The 18481-nt window shown below is 40.6% G+C and overlaps 1 long non-coding RNA gene across 1 annotated transcript; it reads right to left on the bottom strand.

The window, feature by feature from the left end:
- Window positions 1-3655: 3655 nt before the first annotated feature.
- On the bottom strand, window positions 3656-16770 carry LOC310910883. The gene is made up of 3 exons (XR_014590423.1): window positions 16704-16770; window positions 7253-7351; window positions 3656-3763 (listed from the first exon to the last, which is right to left on the bottom strand). It is a non-coding gene; the product is annotated as an uncharacterized lncRNA (long non-coding RNA).
- Window positions 16771-18481: the final 1711 nt, after the last annotated feature.

Genomic DNA, 18481 nt, shown 5'->3' on the forward strand with positions numbered 1-18481 from the left:
TCAGGCCCCCTCCCTTTGGGGTCTTCTGTTAATGGCCCATCAACGTCTTGCCCATGACTCACGGGTAACTCCCTCCAGGAGTTATCTCTGTTTAATGGGCCATCAAGGACCCACTTCACAACTCCTCATCCCATTGTGAGATGCTCTGCCCAGGGGGAGGAGCCAAGCATTCTCACCTGGATAGAATCTGGGATTTTGGACAGTACAAGCAGCCCTTACCCACTGGATTCCCAGAGGACCAGAGCTACCAGACTTTTCTACAGGATCACTGCTTCAGGAAGAGCACCTCACCTGGACTGCTTCCACCATCCTGCTCAGGTTGTTTTCTGACTCTGTCAGTGGTCCTTTGTGTTATTACATTTATTTTTTTTTTATTTTACCCTTTTACCTTTCTTCTTATTAAATTGTATTTCTGACTTGGAGCCTCTCACTCATTTTGCTTTCAAACCATGACAACAGTGTACAAGGTGCATCAGGCCTCACTCACAAGCAACCCCCAGCAGAGCTGGCAGTGTGTGCCTACTGCTTGCTCATGGAAGTGTTATGAATAAAAATGAGCGGAGAAAATTAATCTCCATAAACGCCTTTATTAATCAGCTCTTTCAATATTTGCCCGAGGGGTTTTTGGCTGCCCGTGGTCGCTGTGGAGGAGGAGGGTCTTATCAGCTCTGCTGCATGCAATTCAACAGAGCTGGAGGACTGGCCCTCGCTGGGAAGCAACCCCAGAGTCCTGACAGTTCTTTGTTTTCTCCTGTGGTCTCATCTCCGGTTTGGTCTTTTTAACTTACGGCTAGTAAGCAAAACCGGAGAAATTAGCTCTTCTGATTCCCCAGGGTCCACACGGCTGAGCATTAGTTCTTATCCGTTTTAATTTTACTTGGTTTTTATTTGATAAGGGTTTTTTTGATGTTAAATTTCATCCCGAGACCCTCTCGGAGTCCTTAATTTGCATGCGGGATCAGCCGGGGCGGGCGCTTGGAGCTTTTGCGGCCGCGTGGTAGTCTTGCCGCAGCAATGGCGTTTCGGTCTCACGCTGCTTCACAGCGGTGGCAACGTTGTGGGGGTTTGGGCCGGGGCTTGTGCGGTGGGAGGTGGAACGTGGCGTGCGTGGGTTTTTTTTCTCTTGAAACGGGGCAGCGGTCCGGCCGGCTCGAGGACGCGCTATCTGGCCGCGGCGGCTGACCGCGTGGCGGCTGCGGGCGGGCTGCATGGCGGCTGGACGGCCAGGGCGGGCGGTTTCGCAGACTTTGGGTTTTCCCCCGCCGGCTCCCGGCCGCGGACGGGGCTGGGGAGGGGCTTTTCCGCGGCGAACCGGGGGGGGGGACGGGGCGGCCAGCTCTTTCTTTTTCTCTCTGTCGGTGGCAGAGCCGGCGGCTCCGCGGCTGGAACTCTTTGTGCTGAGCCTCGTTGAGGCGGGCGGCTGCCTCGCCCCGTCTCCGACCTGGGGTGGGGGGGCGCGGTGCCCGGCGTCTTTGAAGGGAACGGGTTCCTTTTGTTTTTAAGGTGGTCTGGGAGGAAAGGTGCCACTGAGGTGGCTTTTTACTGTTACATTATAGGATAAACATTTTAAATTTTATTTTTATCAGAAGGACTCATTTTTCCTAAGACTGCACCATTGGTGGTGCTATAGGTAGTCACTATTTAGCTACAAGCCATCATGTAGGATCACTTGCCTAGCTAGCTGAAGACCAGAGTTTATTTCCTGGTTCCTCTGCCTCCTCTGAAGCTGGGTTTCTCAATCTGTTCCATGTAACTGCCTTTAGGCTGTGCCCTCATCCATGGGAAATGCAGACTTGGATTCCCTAAGTGAGTTACTCTATGCATTGGAGTGCCTGATTTCTCTGCTAGCAAACAAGCTCAGGAATGGTGTTTACCTCATAGTATGACCCTCTGTGTTCCGTGGTGCAATTTGTGACAATGTATTCCCTGGGCAAAGTCCCATAGCTAACAGTGAGAAAAAAAAAAAAAAAAGAGTTTGTCTTCAAAGGGCACTAGGATGGGAGACAAGCACTGAACTCCTCAGTTCTGACAACTCAAGATATTCCTGAAAAAGATCCATGAATGGATGTTTGGATGGACGGATGGATGGATGGATGAATCAATGGATCAATCAATCATAAGGATGGAGCCTGTCAATTTAGGCAATAGCTGAAGCTATAAGGATTACCTTTTCAGATTAAGGTCTTCCAGCCCTACCCAGCTATATGGCATTGTGATGGCTTGGTTGTCTATTATGACACCAGGAGTTTGGGAGAGAAAACAAAGCTAAATAACATCATTATTCAAAGAAGTCTCCAGATTTCTGGACCAGCTTTCCTCCTCTGGGTCACATACAAACCCATAATCTTCTGGGTCACAGTGCATCAACAGCCTGAGTTATAGTTTTCTCAATTTCATGCCCAAGTAGAAGATATTGGGGGAAGGAATTAACCTTCATTAGGGTGGAGTATTTTGGCTTTACTATAACCCTGGCAATAACTAACTCCCTGGCCACTCTGCTGACAAAGTGCAGATCCCCAGGCATTCTTGGAACTGTTACAGTGACATATCTGTTAAAATTTTCAATCCACTCCAAAATTTTAGAAATCAAATTCTTTTTCCCTAGTTTATTCTGTTGTCAGGAGACAAATGCTGTAGTCCACATTCCTTCAGACTAAACAGCAAAAAAAACCCCAAAAAACCAGCTGGCCTGATGAAGAGACAATGATTTGCTGTTCTATTTCCATTTTATCTCTTCCTCTCCTCTTTATTAATCTATAGCAAGGTAGGGAGCATCTCCTCTGCATTCAGTATCAACACAGAAAAAGAGACAATTAAGAAGGAAATGCATGTCACCTTTTTCCAGAAAACCAAACCAACTTCCCTTTCTTTCTAAAACAATGTAGGGACTACAACTTCCCTTTAGGGCACTTTGACTGCTATGGGCAGTGGCATTTTTCTTCTAAGTCACCTTGTTGATCTGTTTAGAGAAGATTTCCTCTTCTCTCCCTGTTTCTAACCTCAAGCTACAGGAAACTAGTTGAGTTTAAGAACAATGACTGGTTAACTTTTACCCTGTAGTCCTTAGCAGTTCATGTGAAGCTGAATTCCCACTGTGAAAAGAGATTTAATTGCCAGCCCAGATTGGCTGTCTCATGGTCCTACCACAGCAGGCATTGGGCTAATCACTGCAGGGCTTCACATAGGAGTTTATTATTTAAAAAGTATCTTTGTGTTGCTGAAAGTCTTCAAATTACAGATAAGAAAACCACAACCCACCTTTCCCATGGAGTCTGAAATTTCTAACTTATCTATGGGCTATTTCACCAAAAGCTAAATTGCATGCTGGGGGAGCCTATTCCCCTTTCCTCTTTGCTTGCATAAATCCCAGACTACACAAATTCAGTTCAAGTTCTCTTTATATTCAACATTAGTGTCAGTCCCATTTTCTCCAAGTTTGTGCAAAATTGTGGGTTTGGCCTATGGGACCTCCCATGCAGCCCTGCATGAGCATATGCTTCAAGGGATGGTATGAAAATATGTTTTTAGTGACAACCCTGACAGAACTGTAGAAGATAATTCTAGAATTATCTATTCTCTTTCAAATCCAACCTCAATGCATCTTGAAAGAGATTACATAGCATTTTATGTAAACATCACCCAGTTTATTGTTAGAGATTTATTTTAAAAATGTCAAGGCATGCAAGAAGAGCATTTCAGGTAGTCTGTTGAGGGTTTTTTTCCATTTTTTGAGTTTTCCATGATCACTTTCCACATATCTTATCTGAAAAAAGTGCATGATGAGTTCTGTGTTTGCAGTCATTAAGCAACTGAAAGTCACCACCAAAAGTGTTATCTGGGCTATCAGAAAAATGGAAGATGCTTGTCCTGGTACCAGACATTCTCTGATATGAACAGCACTTCTTTCTTGCTCACATAAATGCTGGAAACCTCAGTGGAAGCAAGTGCAACTTTGTGAGAAAGTCATATCTTAGAAATCCAGTTTCAATAAAAATACTGTTGCATAAGTGGAACTCAAAACAGAAATAAAAAGGCTTTTTTGCCTTTTATTAAGTGTTGATTGTTAACAATTGAGACCAAGGCCCTCCCAGTTCTGTCTCTTTTTGCCTATGGACACTTCATCATTCCAGACCCACTTTTGTTTCAATGCAGTTACTTAGGCTACAGAGTCTACTTCTGTTCACAAGGATTTTTGCAGAAAGGCAAAGCCACACTCGTATTTTGAGCTCCCTCATCGAAGAATCTAGTATTTCAGTCGTATTTTTTATTCCTGAAAACCATTGCCCTAGTTCTGAGGGATTTCCACTAAAAAAACCACCAAAACGTCCACATATATTTCAATGTCTTTATCTTTCAAGGATCCTTCATATAGGAATAGCTTAAAGGATACTTAAAATTTTCCACTACAAGTGAAGGGCAATTGGGCGAAGGAGTTGGAGCAGAAAACCATCCTCAAAGCAGCTGTTCCAAGACAGAAACACAAAGGAAGACTCTCGTGGTTTTCAAGAGAGTGTGGGGGCCTCTGGTTTTCCAGAGGTCATTATCCTCCACTTTACCACCATTGCACTTAATGGATTAAGTCTGAACCCCTGGAAGAATCTGAACTATGTGGCTCAGGCTTCCAGGGTGAAAGATCAGGAATCAAGTGTTTATAAAAAAGTAAAAAACATAATAAAATAGAAACCTAGTGCCCAAATGCAAAAGATGCCTTTTAGTTTGTTGCTAAAAAATAATTGATGCAAAGTCCCTAGATAAATGCTGAAATGCCAAACTCATCTTATCTGCTGCTGTCATTGGGCTAATTATAGTGGTTTCTGAACCTCTGCAGTTAAGCAAATGACAGGGTTTCTATTATAAACCTAATTTTTAAAATTAATATGTGAAAAAAGAGCCTTGCTTTGAACAAAAACTTGCAAGTTAAAAAAATGTATGATTTTGCAGACATAGAAAGCTTGTTATCTAGCAGGAGAAGTAAAAATGTAGCTAGTAATTTTGATTAGTAACTAATTTCAAAATATCACCTGTGCTGGATTTACGTCCAGTATTTTTATGATATATTTTGTTGCATAACGTAAATGTTTATATTTTGATAAGTAAGACTGAATAAATTTTAAACTGTTTGAATATAATAGCTGGAGGAAAAAGAAAAAAAAAACAACAAACAACACACAATTCATTCTAGTAGAAATAAAGAGATCATATTTCAAATAAATGCTTAAGCTTACACAATGGATATCTAAGGCATCCACTATTATTTTTCAGATTTTCCATTTAGACTATTTGAAAATATCTCCCTAAGTGTTATTCCCAGCATATTCACAAGCATTTTTCACAAGGCAATGCAATAAAAATATGATAAATAGTCCTATCTGGCCATGCCTTTCAATATTGGTGTAATCTTCTGGAGTCAACAAGTGCCAGTCTAAAACATCATTATCTAAATATATGCTGATGGCAGGCTCTCAACAGAAAGGTCCAGGCTCACAGAAATGCAGCAAGGCACAAACCCACTGCTTCCAAAAGGAGATTTTCTGCTTAATGATCCCTTACTGAACTCAGCCCTTCTCCTGTGCCATGAGCAACCAACGATTAATGTATTTAGGATCATCTCTTACTGATCTCTTGTTCCATCCTGAGCTGAAATTCAGTTTTCGTAGTTATGGGCACTAAAGTAATGAACAGAATAATTTCTGCAAAAGCATTAAGTGCTAATGTATTTTTGACCAGCAATTCAGGAAAACAGCACAGGACTACTTTTTAGTTAGAGTGTATCTTTTAGTAAGATATTTTAGGGACATGGACTGCACAGTAAACATTCACTGTGCAACTTTTCAAGGTTCACTTCTCCAACTTTTGACTGTTCTAATAATACAAAGAGTAAAAATAGATCTTTTATTTACTTGCTGTCCTTTTGTTGTACTTTACACTGAGTTTGTCATTCTTTGTGGAAAAAAAACTCAAAGTGACTCCTCCAAAGAATACTCCTTTGTGCCATCAATCAGTCTGTTCCTGAAATTCAAACATCTGTAAGTCCCAGTAATGACATGACCCCAAAACATTCATCTAGCAGCCGCCATTCAATGAGCTGGTGGTCCTTGCAAAGAGACCAGAATTCTTAAAAGAGGTTACTAAAATATCAGTAACCTAAAATAACCTTTTAAGTCAGGAATAAACCTCAATACAAATATATTTTTGATTTTTAATGATTTATCTGTATATTCATCAAAATTATTTTGCAAAGGGAGAGAAATTATTGAGCCTGGAGAGACTTCAATGATTTTACTTTATATACCTCTACAAATCTATGGTTATCAATTCCAACAATACAATGTTATTTTTTCAAAATAACTGTATGAAGAGAAAACAGGACAAAAATAAGGCACTAGAATAACAGGTCATTCATCACAAAATTAAATATTCTGAGATTCAGGATCTAATTTTAATTGCAACACCAGCCCAGTATTTGTTCACTAAATTATTTAATAATTATACACAAAGCTCTGAAATTATGCAAGTTCAAAGCTATTTCTCTTTAACCTTTGTCCAGTATGTAAAGTAAGAAAAATACTTTGTGCATTTTTTCATGTTCTCTGAAGACTGTAGGTTCTTTTTTTCATGCTAACACTAAAGTACCAAACATGAACAGATGTTATAAATAAACAGCCTGTTCTCGTGCAATAAGTTGGGTACTTGGCTTTCCTTGGTGCCCAGTTGCTACTGGTTATTCCTTTCTCTTGCTGTTCTGTTGGGGGTTTTGGGGTTTTTTGGGAGTTTTTTCATTTAATTGAGTACTCCAAGGATCTGCTCTCCATCGTAAGCTGAAGAACCAAATCCTGAGTGGCAGGCGGTCTGTCCTACACTGAAACAGATTGTGATAGGATAGATAGGTTTCTGCTTTTTTTAAGTTGTACTGAATAAATCTGTTTTGTTTGAACTATTTTTGACAAGCTCTTCGTGCATGTCCTCAGATTCTTTATGATTTGCTGGAGTTGGGATGTTTTGGCCAAGAGCGGATCCATTTACCTGCAGAGCAACCAGGTCCTCTGGCTGGTCAAAGGTCCTCTGCACAAAGCTCACTGGTCAAAGCTCACTGGATAACTGCAGCTCAGGAAAGCTATATATATCAGATATATATTTTTTGGGGTTTGGTGCAACTAATTCTCAAGGCAAGCTGAAATAAAAACTGCACGGATGAACCTGGCAAATGTATTCATGGCTGGGAGACAATAGCAGGGGGTGGAACAAGCTATACCTTTCTGAGACAGTTCATTGCTCTCATCCTTGCTTTTGGTGGTGTTAATAAGCTCCTGCTTTACCCCACAAACAGGGCAGCAAGGCTGCATGAGACATGCTGGAGAGAAGAGTCAGAGTTACACAGCAGGTTAAAGTTTTCCCCAGAGGACAATTTTGTAATGAAATATACCATTTTTTTATACTCCTGAGCCTTCAGTGTGGAAATCCTGATTTCCGTAAAAACTTTGTTATGAGAAAGTACAATAAATAAGTGAAACCTCAAATTACAATACTTATGTTTAACTCAATATCTATATTTAACTCTATTTTTTTCTTGAGATGTTTCTAAAACACATCTATTACCAACATTCAAGTAAGAATTAAAAGGTATTTATTTTGTTGAAACACAATTTCTCAAGAAATTGTGTTTCAATGCAGCATTAAATTCTCCAGCATTAAATATGTATGAAATTTCCACTCCTCTTGAAATTTCAGATTTAAAAGTTTTGAAAACCTTTCCCACAATGCAGGAATTCTTATTTGTTCTCTGATCTACAGTCTCTGACTTTATATAAATCATATACATACACACCCCTTTCATACAATTAATGAACGTGGCTGGAATGTCAAAATGAACACATTATTTTATAGGTGCCATCATTGCGTGCAATGCTTGCACCCAAGACATCCAGGGAGCACACAAACAATTGAATGGCATGGCTGGCTCAGTGGAGCATAGACCGGTACCCAACTGGTCATGGCCCAGTTATATTTGCTAGGATGGTGACAGGCAATGAGAAGATATTTGCTCCTGAGCTGAAGCATGAAGAGATTAGCAACAGCCAAATAACAACTGGAATAGGGATCCCTCCGTATGACACAGCCTTACCCTAAAAGAGCCACAGGCCCAAAAGGGTCCTGTCTCTAGGACTCTTTCTGTAGCTTGTCGTTTCAAAATCTTTGGCAATACAGCCAAATATGAAGATATAGCGAAATATACTGGCACTAAACATGAGGATCTGCTTCATGGAGGCCCTTTCATAAACATAAAATGGATCCCCTTTTCTCTTCAGTGGTGGTTACATTCTTGTTTACCAAATACATTAATTAGAAAGCAGAGATCCTGACTCATTTTAATTTATGTGACTAACAGATTGAACACAAGATGGGTAATGCCAATTCCAGCATATGAATATTTGCCACCTGGATCCACTCCATTTCTGATTTAAGAAGATTTTTCAGTGATAAGAAATGAAGCTGCAACTTCTGTATCTTTGACTCTGTAACCACGGAAACCAGCATTAATTATATGTATCACTAAGTTTTAAAATTATTCAAATTTAACACATAACTCTGAAAATATTGAGGTTGTTTTTCTTTTTCTCTCTCACCTTAATATGTTACAGTTTGCCTTCTGGCTTATTTGGCTTATAAGCTGTTTCACTTATAAAATGATAAAAGTATGTAGGTGAAAATTACACTCATTTTCTTTTATGTAACCAAGAGGTAGAGCCATGTAAATGTTTGATCACTCACTTCCTACCATTGCTGTAATCACATGTGTGGGGTTACATTTCATGTTATTTCATTCCCAAGAGTGAGGAAGCAGTAAAGTTCTGCCACCGACTTTACGAAATAGCAACATCTCTATGGAGGACCACAGTGATGGTTCATGAAAACAGGAATATGAAGGAAAGGAAACAAGGAGGAAAGAATCCCACAATTTTCTCATTCTTCCCACTGCTGTACCATAACCCCATAATAAACATCAGAGGAAAAGTTTAAATAAACCTCTGAAGAAATCTTCATTCCCAGACTTGCAACAGACATTTTGTTTTATATCTTTTTCAAATTTCTGACCATGTTTGTTCTGTTTTACCAAATTCCATGACTGATGCCTAAAGGATCATGAACCTTCACATTCATCATTTAGGTCATGAAATTATCAGTGACACTTTCAACTAGCCCATACTTTTTTCCACAGCTAAATGGGGATCTGCTAGTCAAAATATGACATGGAAGCACTAGAAAACTGACAGGGTAAGGCTTTTAGATCAAAACCCTCATCAATTATTATTCCTTTTTTAATCCATATCAATAGTTGAGTATGGAAATGCAACTCCAGTGCCCGAACCCAGGTGGATGACAGAGACCCAGGCTTGGACCAGAGCTTTTGGGTACGACCACACAAATGAACTGAGCAGTATCTGAGGCTAATCCCTGGGAGTAGAATTCAATCATAGCAGTGTTAAATTGTGAGGCACATTCTCTGGATCGTTCTGACCACAAGCACTTACTTTTCCAAACAATTCTCAGACACAGCTCAAGAGCTGACACAGATCCAGGACTTTTGCAATGCATAGTTTGGGTGTGGCTGCTCTATTTTGGACACCAAAGGCATCCATTAGCATGGACACAGCCCATAAGTGCCAAAAACTAGATGCAATATGATATATTAGCATAAAAGGGACCACTGTTGTAGAAGTTTAACTTGATGCCCTCTTGTACTCAGTCATGCAAAGCAACAGGTTCAGTTCTCCATGACATCTGGCTGCCACTCTTCATCTATTTTTCAAAAAATTTCTCACATTGATATTAATCAAACTGAACTGAAGAAACTGAACAGGAGCCTGCAACATCCTCCAGGGCTGTGCTTTCTCTGACCAATTTAGTGTTCATAAGCAGCCTGCTCAGGAAAAAAAAAAAAAAACCTACCCATCCCTGGAGTCAACAAAGGACAAGGGTTGTTTGGGTATTTAGGGAGAGGTCACAAGCTTTCCTAGGTTCCTTATCTAGTCAATGCATGCAGAGACAGATACTTCCAGTAGGTGATTCAATGAATTGTTGAAATTCAGCTGCAGTACAGGGCAATTCAGGACCTTGAGCCTCCTAGGACAGTTTAAATTCAGGTGCCTTCAATCACAGTTGAATTCCTCAGAACATTTTAAGATAATCTTTGATAATTTATTAACCTAAATCAAACACTTTGCATTTCATAATCAAACTTCAACAAGCAACTGCTACTTTAGAATGTCACCTCTAGTAGATAAGACAGGAAAAAAGGGGAATGCCAAGTTAAAATCTTAGGTTAAATGGCCACAGGCAAATCAGCTTAAAGAAAATCTGATATCCATAGAGAGTTTAATTCTCTGTGTTTAATAATATCCAAGAAATCCAGGTGGGAAGAAATACCTAAGGCTATCAACTGAAAAAAAAAAAAAAAAAAAAAAAAAAAAAAAAAAAAAAAAAAAGACAAAGCAATACTGAAAGAGTTGCCTCTCTTTATCCTGTCCTGGTTCACAGAAAAGACTTTAGATCCAGGTACTGCTTTCTACCTGGTCTTATTGTGCCAGCACTGTAAATCAAAGATCATGCTTATCCAACAACAAAGTACCAAAATGATCACTTCTTGTATCAGGAAAATAACAAATTTGGGAAACAGAAGTAGATAGCCCTGAACCAAAGACACTAGCTAAAATATATTCCTTTTCCTTCTTATGCTATTGATTTGCTCACTGGTGTTGAGATGCAACATTTATCTTTGGTTTACTTACTTTTAATGGTAGCTTTCAAGACACTAAAATGTGGGCACTGTAATGAGTCCCCTGAAGCCTATGGGACCAATTTAGTAACCTCTGGGAATGACATATTAGAGGACTGCATTATAGGACTACATAGACCTTATTTATATTGTAATAGTTCCTATTACTAGTGGGTATTTTGGAGACTATCTGGTTCAGCCCCTGTGCCAGGCTGGGGCAGCAATTATTTGTCCTTGCTGAGAGTCAGGGCACTGCACTGGTATGCCAATGGGCTAATTAATTCCTGAAAATACAAGCTGCCCTAATTAAAAATCTGTAAAAACACAAGATGTTTTGAAACAACCTGAGTTCCACATGGGCTAACAGTAGTTGACATGACTGAATTTTCTCCCCATTTTGAGGGGCCAAATGAAGTTAATGGCTTGATGTTTTCCACTCAATAGCCACCAAATCTGATTGATTCTCAATATGTATCTGTAGGAAAATAGGAATGGGGCTGCAGGCAGCCTCAGCCTTGAAGAATTACAGCTGTGTCCTTAAACAAGACAAGTAAACAACCTTGAGAGAGAAGAAGCATGGAATGTGATGTGTGTTGACATTTACAAGAAACAGAGAAATCTATGAGCAATTACAAAAAGGTAGAAGTTCATGCACATAGCTTGTTAGCCAATTATAATGCAAAAAGGAATGTGTGTTTTGTATACGATACAGAGAAAAAGTATAAACAGTTTTACTGTAGGACAATAAGCTGCTGATGTTTGCCACCATCTTCAGCATCACTCTCATGTCCACAGTCATGTATCTCCGTGCAAAAATCAATTCAACTCAGATTCCTCAGCTTAAGAAAAAGGGCCAGCTGGAAAGAATGTAGTATACACATCCGTACTATCACAGTAGGTGTGAGGGGGAGAAACTAGGAATGACTACCAACTGTTTCTTACTATACAAAATTTAGAATCAACTAATAAAGTTACCAGGCAATAAGACGAGAATAAGTGAAAAGAAATTGGCTACCCCCAAGAAACACACACAAAGTTACCAGGCAATAAGATGAGAATAAGTGAAAAGAAATTGCCTACCTCCAAGAAACACACACAAAGCAGTAATTAAATTACACAACTCATCACCACAAGATACAGTGGTTTATAATCAAGTTCAAATAGGGATAGATTCAAAGAATCCACCAAACACAAATGACCCAAATGTAGGCTCTCCTTGAACACTGTTCTTTTACTTAAATGCTTGCTCTAAGCATTTGTTACCAGTCAATGACCAAGACAGGAGGCAGGAATTGTACCTGAGTTATTGTGCCTATGGTTCTCTTAGTTTGTCTGGGTCACATCCTCAGGGCTTAAGAATGAGAACTAATTTTACTTACTACAGACACCAAGGGGATTGCAAGGCAGTTTTGGAGGGACATTTCCCTCACCCAGTGGATCAAGGGCCTGATTATGCAAACCTATTCCTAAAATACACCCAGATTACCACACATCCTCTGGCAAACACACTGCAAATGCTGTTATGTTGTATCACCATGCAAAGCTTGCCTATTGTACATAAGAATTTTACAAATCTCCATTGGTGGTTATTTTTTGCCATGTTTATTAAATATTTTCTTCCATATTACTAAATCATTAAAGTCCTAAACTCATCCCCTTGTTATTTTTCAAAAGATAAAGAACTAAGTGAAGAGGGGGCAGGGAAGAGGGAGCCTGTGCAGAATAATGGAGTTTGCCTCCTCTTTACTTAATCAAGAGGGCTATCTCTTTAAAACCCAACCTCTTTGTTACCAAAAGCTGCTCTGTACACAAGGTCACCACTCTATTGTTCCTGGGAAATAACACTGACCTTTCACAGACTCTTCTCAGGCCCAGGATTTTCAAAATCTTTTCTGATTTTTATATTTTTAACAAATTAAATACTTTACATTCAGCCCATACTTCTACAGAAAAATTACTCCTATGGCAGATTTAGTGAGACTTAATGATAAGGGTCTCTGAAACTGAGGTTGCTGAGAAGGCTAATTCAGATGGGTTTACCTTCTGAGTTCCAGTTCCATTATTTCCTATTCACTGCAGGTTGGACTGGCTGTGAAGACTCACCGATATTAACCCTACTTCTGAAATCACTCCTGATTATCTCTGGAATATCTGACAGCCAACTGAGTGCAAAACTGATTGGCATTTCATCCTATTACAGGAGAAAGAAATCGGCCCATTGAACTGGCTTTTTTGTCCAAGCTCAGGACTGAGCATCTGCATGAATTCCTATTCCCTTCCCCACAAAGCCAACACTGCTTCTGCTGTAAGAAGGCAGCAGCTCTATTCTGCAGTGCAGCTCAGTGCTTCATGCCATTGTCTGCAATACATCCTCCTAGAAAAGCAAACTCGAGCCCACCCCTGCCTGAAACTCATTTTAGATAGTGGAATCTTAACAATGCATCCAAAAACCTGCCGAAATCCATTGTAATACAAGACTGTTTCAAGGAGGATTTACAGGTAGCAGGTTTTTGGTAGATGGTGGTGTTACACATCTGTGAATTCCCATTGCTGTGCATAATTAGGAAGTATTTACATATGCTACTGCTTTTCACAGTTCTGAGGCACTCAGAGGATGCCAAGCTACTGTATCATAAATCTCGTTGTTGAAGCAGATGGAGCTCCTTGCTCAGTTAAAACTTAGAGTTAGGTTTAATTAGAAAACCCTGTGCAGAATGTTCTTTATTTCCTTACCAACTTATCAAGTTCTTCATATTGCAAAGCAATTCAGATGAGAGGTCTTTTGAAATGTGCTGCTAATAAGCATTTTTACAGTCTCTTGCAGGCTGCTCAATCACTCACTACACACTGAATGATTATTTCCCACCCTTGTCCAGGCACAGTTACATTGCAATTTTCCTCTCTCTTTCCCTCTTCCAGAAAAATTACACAAGTGTCTGTTTCTCTAATGTCATCCATGTAAGGATCTCAGAATACTGCCCCTATGAATTATCACCAACACCTCTTCAGGATACTAATTCATAAGCTTTTGAAGAAACTGTGTGCAAAGAGATTAACATTAAGATTTTTTAAAAGTTGGTGAAGCTTTGGGTGCTTTTCTTTTTTAGCTCACACTGGCCTCACTTTCAGAAGCGCCAATCAGCCACATGCCCAAGCAGTGAAAACTGTGAATGCTTCAAATCTTAGTTAATTTTGCAGAGCTGAAGTTGGTACCCTGACTAAGCTGCTGTTGCAATTCAAACCTGTAAAAACATCATTTTGTAATTTTTGGTCAAGAGGTGGGCTAGAGAATCCTGCATAGTAGGAACTTTTTTGGTATTTTAAAATAATTTAGGGAATTTAGTAAATTCTCCACATTGGTTTAGTTTTGCAAGGCTTCATCACTTGGTCCTGGGGATGTGTTTGAGAGGTTAGAGCCTCTCCACAGCACAACTCCATGCTCAGCTGGGGGGGCATGGTGCAGGCCAGCCCAAAAAATCACCCCTTGCTTGTAGCAGCCGCACGGAGCAACCAAGAGGTTTTCCAAGCCACGTGCTGGGGAGCAGCTGCAGAGACACAGCTTCTGGAAAAAATCACCTCAGATTGTGCACAGCTAGTGATTATAAAACCCAGCTAAAATCTGTGTTAAATGCAGTGGGGCCCAGGCTGCACTTATGTTCTAGAAATATGATGCCAAGACCTGAGCTGGATCCAAAGGGATTTGTATATTAGTCTTGGTGATATGTTGGAAGCTGAGTTAGATAAACAAACAGCATTTCTGGATGCTGAAGAGATGCACCTCAGCTGAGCAACCCTGCCAGGTCCAAGCAAACTTTCCATTGAGGCACTGACAATCCAATGTTGGGTCCAGGGCATGAGCAACCACCAGTCAGTGCAGAATGTTGGTGCTGCACATAAAGCCTTCTCCCTCCTCCCATCTGTTCACCACATCTGGATGAGGAACCTGCCCTCCAAACTGGGATCTGAGGCCCAACTGTCTCTCCCCCTCAGGCTTCTCTCCAATTCAACACACTTCTACCTTCACAGCAGTCTGGAGATGCAAACTTTTCAGAAGCACAAAGCTAATAGGAGTGACAGCAGCAATGTTCTCCTTCCCCCACCCAATAACACCAAACATGACATTTTAAAACAAAATTGGGTCAGTGTTAGAAGCAAGATTACAGGATGCAGGTTGCTTCTCATTCCATGTAAACAAACAGGAGACTTGTACAAGGATTCTGAGCATGTAGTTGCACTTTCCTTGACAGAACAACTGTTTTGAGGCTTCTGCTCTATTCGGCCCTTGAGGATATATTTGCATTCAAGACAAAATTTATTTCCTCCATTTCATGTTTCTGTATATCTCTATGTGGCTGCAGCAAGGCCAGCAGCCCCTTAGGGGTATTAGACCAAGCCAAAAGCAAAAGAACAGGAAGAGCAGTAAGAAGGTAAAGCCCAGTCAGGCTCAAAATGGACTTTGCACTCTGGTAATTCCCAATTTGTACTCTACCCCCCCAAAAATAGCAAGCTATGTAAAATAGTTTAAGAACTGCTGGGAAGAGCAAGCAGGTGAAACGTGCAAGTGCACACAAGCTATCACCACAACCCATCATAATCATGCTCTTCTCAGGCTCCTGCTGTGACCACCTGCGACTCGTTAGCTCTCTTGGCATGGGGGAAATGCCAGTTTCCAACCTCCCACCTTGGCTTCTTCTGATGTAACTTAGTCAGGAAATTTTGTCACATACTACAATAGCCTTAAAATGCACATACTGTATCTGACTCACCACTCCTGACCCTTCCCAAACAGGGTTCTGGCTTTCAATTTTGGGATCTGCTTAGCAGCAAAGTCAGCTGCTGACAGAACACGATGCATTGAACAGTCCTGAAGCCTAAGGGAACAAAACAAAGGTAAGTGGCTAGGCAAACCCCAGAGAGGTAATAAAGGAACAAAATTATTTACACTGGAAGAAACTATCGGAACTTCTCAAAAACAGATCTGTGAACACATTAACTTCACATTAATCACAGTAAGGAGACTGAGAAATCATGTACCAGTCACTACTTCAAATGTCACCCTTTTATAATTCCCTCATGCCACAGACAACCTGTGTTCCAGAATCAACAGACTCACACCATGTACATAGCACCACCAGCTGTGAAAATCAAATTATCTGCCTTTCCAGTTCACATCCTCCTGAGCAATGGTTCTTCTACATTTAGAGATCATGTACACTTCTTTATTCCAACAACCTGTCATCTTCCAAAGATACCCACTGCTCCTCTTCAGGCCAAAATGTCTGTGAAGAGAATTATGCTGTGAGCTCTCAGCACCCTGGTCTCTCTAATATTGTTAGTGACTATTGTCTTCTCATCTTTATAGCCTTTTCTTGCTACGGCACATTCAGGGGCCTTGTCCCAGCTTGATTTCTCTCCCTGGTCATAGTCTTCCTCTTCCCATTTTCAAAAGCTAACTACAAAGACTTCCCACACATCACCTTTCTTTTCTGGTAAAATAGCTTTCCTTCCCATTGTGCAAAAGATGTGTACTTTGGTCTCTCCACCTGCTCAGAACTTCTTTCCTCCCTTCACACTGTGCAATTATCTTTCTCAAGCTGCTTTAAACTCTGCAGCAACCCCAGTGCTGAAAATCCCAGCAAACATCACCTAACAACTGCTTCCTCCAGTGTGAAAAGCTCATAAATTACAGGTATACCATTACATGCAGTGTTATCTGTACATCTCCCCCCAGTCTCCACCTCCAAAATAATCCCCCACCTCTGGAACAGGAGAAGATGTTTAACTTCTAGACCCAGAAGCTGCTTGCCACAAGTGTCAAATTAACAGTAGAGAATGAACACTGCTGGGGTTTTACAGCTTTCAAAAGCTGTGTCCCACTGTATCTTCTGGCTTTTGAAATGAAATCTCACCATTCACCCCATTGTCCTACCTCATCGACTCTTTTTAATGAGTTAAAGCTGTTCTTGCATCTCATCTACTCCCTCACAGCAAAGCTCCTTGACTGAAAAACTATGAGTACATTTGCTGCTTATATGTTATGATTCCAAGGTCTTTACAAGGGCAATTTTAAATTTCCCTTGCTCTATACAGCACCAAACACAGCAGGTCCTAACTTTGTGCATCACTAAGCACTACACAGTGAAAGCCAAATAATGAATAGAACTGTCAATATTTAACTTACTCAGCATTTCCCTGGGGCCCTCAACACACCTCCCAGAAACTCCTGCTTAGAGGTTCTTTCACAATGAAGAAAACCCATCCATTTGTTCGACTCATTTTTTTGACTTTTCTGTGGTGTGACCTGCAAAACACCAAAACGACACTTCCACATCAGGTTCATCATCTCTCATCACAAGATCCTCTGCCTTTTCACTCCCTCTCAGATCAAGGCAGCTCATTGAAGTGTGAGACTCCTTAATCTAATATCTTCAGCCTTCTCTCACCACACATTTCAAGTTCAATTAGTGAGAGTGGTGAGGGGACAATACTGACATGCAGGACAGGCTTGAACAGGCTTTTTTCCCTTTTCCCCCCTGTTGTGGTTTAACCCCAGCAGGCAACCAAGCCCCAAGCAGCCACTCACTCACTCTCACACCAGGGAGATCAGGGAGAGAATCGAATGGGTAAAAGCCTGAAAACTCATGGGTTGATATAAATTTACTAGGGAAAGCAAAGCTGTGCACACAAGCTAAGCAAAACAAGGGATTAATTCACTATTTCCCATGGGCAGCCAGGTGTTCAGCCATCTCCAGGAGAGCAGGGCCCCATCACACTTGATGGTGACTGGGGAAAACAAACACCATCACTCCAAATGTCCTTCCCTTCTTCCTTCTATTTTATATACTGAGCATGATGCCATATGGTTTGGAATATCCCTTTGGTCAGTTTGGGTAACCTGTGCCACTGTGAAGTGAATTAACTGTACCCCAGCTGAAACCACCACACCCCCCACAGCCTGTGCTCAATAAAAAGTAGGCAAGAGAGAAACTTGAAAGAAAAGGTCCTTTTTTCACACTTATTATTAAATCCATGTAATCCTTAAGGAGCTCTGAATATTCCAAGGACATCCAGATTAGTCCAACGGGCAGGAGAAATTACCTGCCAACAGGCTGATTCAGAAAGATGTATACTTTCCCTGGAAAAATGGAAATTTATTTAACCTAGAACAGTAGTGAGATTTTAAAAAGCAGACCTCATGAGCAGAACAAGGCACAGGAAAATAAAAAACAAGGGGGGAGAGAAACTGTCTTAAGAGTGTGTGAAGCAACTATGCTTCAAGGTCTTACCTAGCATTGTATAAAATGTAACACAACAGGACTTTTCAGCTTGGGGCAACAGGGAAGGGAAGGAGGGCTGATTCTGCAGGTCCTAATGCTCACTGATGCTGTGCCAACATTCAAAAGGGAAAACCACAAAAATAATCTCCCTTCAGCTTGGAGCTTAAAAGTCCACATATGAGGCAACTTCAAAATATATTAAAGCTTCCCACATAGTTTTCAACAGAAAGAAAATTAAGAAAGTCAGGATTTGTCTTGAAGAATCACTTTCTTCAAACTGAAAAAGTGCTTAAAGTTGAAAGAGTTGTGAGCTAGGTTAACAGTGGATACAGACATAACCAGAACTTTTGAAGGGAATTACATTGACTTTGCTCTGATGAACATCTACCTCTGTTGTCCTGGTTGCAAAATCCCTTGTCCCAAAAACAGA

Source organism: Zosterops lateralis (genome assembly GCF_965231275.1).
Source record: "Zosterops lateralis genome assembly, chromosome: 1".
Classification (NCBI taxonomy): Eukaryota; Metazoa; Chordata; class Aves; order Passeriformes; family Zosteropidae; genus Zosterops; species Zosterops lateralis.